Genomic DNA, 3,784 nt, shown 5'->3' with positions numbered 1-3,784 from the left:
CTTACAAACACGGTAGGCGATGAACCAGGCAACAGAACACACACATTAAGAGCATTTTCCAAACAGGTGTGTGACTACGAAACTTGCCACGCGATGATAATAATAAGTAATAATGTGGGGACAGATCTACAGCTGCCGTGTAGATTCATCCCTCACGAAAAACAAACCCTGCGCTGTGAGACCGATGAAAAGATTACTGATATATATTGTTAGAAAGCAGTATTAACAAGAAATAAACTCAACTAACTAAAATAACACAGAATTAAACTAAAAAAGATGGCTGGACGAGGTGTTGGAGGTGATGTGACGGATGCCTTGACGAACAGCGGAAAATAGATCAAATCACTCGTACAGACCTACACTAACTAGAGTAAACTAAACTAAACTAAAACTAACAGAAAACCAAAATAGAAAGGAAGGCTGGACGAGGCAATGGAGGTGACGTGACAGATGCCTTGACGAGAAGCGGAAATTGGCTCAAATCACTCGAATAGACCCGAACTAACTGAACCAAACTTGCTGAAAACTAAACAATAAAGGAAGGCTCGGAAAGGCGGTGGCTGGGGTGCTGTGACACAAGATCTAAGTAAAGGGAGCGGAAAGCGGAGGGCAGGTGGCAGGTCAAGTGACGTGGTGTGACTGATGGGGTTGCCTACTCGCTCAGCTTTTTTTATATCCAGTGGTGCGTAACGGGGAGGATGCGCGAATTGGAACGAAATTTGGGCCTGCCGTGTGTTGACTTCCCTTTCTTTAGATCTTGATGTGACAGACGCCTTGACGAGCGGCGGAAAATAACGCAATCACTCGTACCGGCGCCCCCTGACCTTTGCTGTGAATGCGTCATGAAAGCAAATCGGCGCCTCCGCTCATTAGACGATTTTCCAAGAAGACTCAAAGCGACAACGAGGTATAAAAAGAAAAATATAAAAGTGCAACAGAAAAATAAAGTAAGTAAATGATAAATGACAAAACAAAAGAATTATGACTAGGACGAATAAGTATGATAAGCAAATATAAAAGAGAAAGGGACACAAGCTAAATAAATGATAAATGACAAACAAAGAATCATGGCGGCGACGAACAGGTATGAAGAGCAAATATAGATGAGAAAAAGACTTAGAAATGAAATAAATGATAAATGACAAACAAAGAATCATGGTGACGACGAACAAGCATGAAAAAACAAAGAAAAAAAGAAAGACAGAAATTAATCATATATACATACACACACAAAAAATGAAAAACAAAAGCATCCCACCTAACATGAACCCGTATGAGAAGCAATTACTAAAACACAACTACAGGTGTCAAAAACCAATACAAGAAAGAGACCGAGGAACATGGGAATTGATCAAGGGCCCAAAAATGAACAACGAAACAAAGGAAACACGCGTAACACCACACGCAACAAAAGCAAATATTAAAAGCAACACAAATATAAAAAGAAAAGCAGACAAACAAAGGAATTAATCGTATACACAAAATACTAAATGAAAAACAAAAAATTCACATCTAACACTGGCACATATGTAGAAGCAAGTAACAGGAGTAAAAGATAAAGAAAATAAAGGAGCTGACAATAGACACAAAACAAGTGACGAAGCAAAAGCAATACGAGCGCGAAAACAAGAGTAAAAAACAAAAATAAATTAATTACATTCACAATAATAAAACTGGCAAAACACTCCCACGCCCAGGCTCCGACGCCAGGCAACAACAGACACATAGTAACTATTTATATGCACCATAATAATATACGACAACACAATGCTAAGGCCAGTATTCTCAGACGCTTCCGCCTCTCTCATCAACTATTTCCAAAGGCCGAAAAGGAAACTGATCGGGTTCTAATGAGTGTATTATCACGTCCATGGTGCAGAAGCCTTGTCAAACTATCACTAAGGGTTCATAAAACTACCTCTAGAAATGCCCACACACCCCTGCGAAACCCTAACCAAATATATGTGCTTGGACGCCGAAATGTTTAATAATATGCCACCAAGGTCCCACACCAGCCAGGGTCGCGCGGCCTCACTCAAGGTAGAGGGAGTCGCCGCTTTGACACCCAAGCCGAGCACAGCCACGGCGGCCTCCTGTTTTAAGACGCCTCGTGACACTCTAATCGTCAACCTTCTCTTTCATCCTCGCTCGCCGTCTAACCCCGGCCGGTACAAGGAAGCAAGAAGGTGGCGGGAAGGAAGGGAGTTTAGGAGGAGGAGGGATATGAGGGATGGAGGAGGGTAGAGAGTGGAGGTAAAGAGTGCGAGGAAGCGCGTGGAAGGAGGTGGGAGTTTAGGAGAGATGGAGGCATGAAGGCAGAGGGAGGGATGGAAGATGGTCGAGAGGAGAGGTGGAGGGGAAGAGTTCAGGAGGTAGTGGGTGGACGGAGGAAAGCAGAGGAGTGGAGGAGGGTCGAAAAAGGACTAAAAACCCAAGGAAGCGGAAGGTGCAGGGAGGGAAGGGAGGTTAGTAAGTGGCGGGAAGAAGGTAAAGGGATGGATGAGGATCGAGAGAGGGTGAAGAGTGCAAGGATCCAGAGAGGTGCGGTTAGGAAGGGGAGTTTAAGAGATGCGTGGAAGGAAGAAAGGGAGTTTAGGATGGAGGATAAGTGGAGGCAAAGGGCAGAGGGAAGAAGGGAGGCTCGGGTGGGGGAGGGTAGATTCGGGTAGGAAGAGGGAGTTGAGTACATTACTGGGGTGAAGGAAAGGAGTTTAGAAGTAGAAGGGAGTTTAGGTGGAGGGAAGAAGAGGGAGAGAGGACTTGGGGAGGGTTAAGCTCTGGAGGGGAAGGGTGGGGTCAAAAGAGGAGTTTATGAGGGAGTTCGGGGTTGGGAGAGGTAGCAGGTGGAGGGAAGAAGGTCAAGAGAGGAAGGCTGGAAGGGGGTCGAGCTCAAGAGGGAAGGCAAGGAGTGGGTGCGACACACTAGTGGTTCAAGTTTGCAAGACTTTGTGACGCTCCTCATACGTGTGCCGCGCCGGCCCGGGGAAAACTAATTACTGTGTGTGTGTGTGTGTGTGTGTGTGTGTGTGTGTGTGTGTGTGTGTGTGTGTGTTTGTGACTAAGTGAGTGAGTGAGTGAGTGAGTGAGTGAGTGAGTGAATGAATGAATGAATGAATGAATGAATGAATGAATGAATGAGTGAGTGAGTGAGTGTGTGTGTGTGTGAGTGAGAGTGTGAGTGAGTCAGAGAGAGAAAGAGAAAGACAAAGAAAAAATAAGAGAAGGAGAGATGAGAAGAAAAAGAAAAAAAAGAAAAAAAAGAAAAAGACAGAGACAGACAGAGTGAGTCACGAGGTGAAGGGAAGGTCTCCACAAACATTACATTCCTTTGCTTGAAAACACATTAATAATTCCTTCCTTCAGCGCGGCGACGACACAGACCGGTCAACAGAAGGCGGTGAAAAAAAACAACAGATAAATGAAATACATAAATAACTAAAAAGAGACAACAAACGGACACTCCAAGCACTTAGACCCAATGAAAAACAAACAAACTTCACCTTCCCTTAAAAAAAGCTTGTATTTATTGGAGAGACAGACAGACAGACAGACCGACCGACAGACAAACAGACAGACAGACAGACAGACATAACAGACAGACAGACAGACAGACAGACAGACAGACAGACAAACAGACACAGACATAACAGACAGACAGACAGACAGACAGACAGACAGACAGACAGACAGACAGACAGACAGACAGACAGACAGACAGACAGACAGACATAACAGACAGACAGACAGACAGACAGACAGACAGACAAACAGACAGAAGGCGGTG

This window comes from Eriocheir sinensis, unplaced genomic scaffold (assembly GCF_024679095.1).
Source record: "Eriocheir sinensis breed Jianghai 21 unplaced genomic scaffold, ASM2467909v1 Scaffold679, whole genome shotgun sequence".
NCBI lineage: Eukaryota > Metazoa > Arthropoda > Malacostraca > Decapoda > Varunidae > Eriocheir > Eriocheir sinensis.
The sequence above is the reverse complement of the archived record's forward strand: the minus strand, read 5'-3'. Positions refer to the sequence as shown.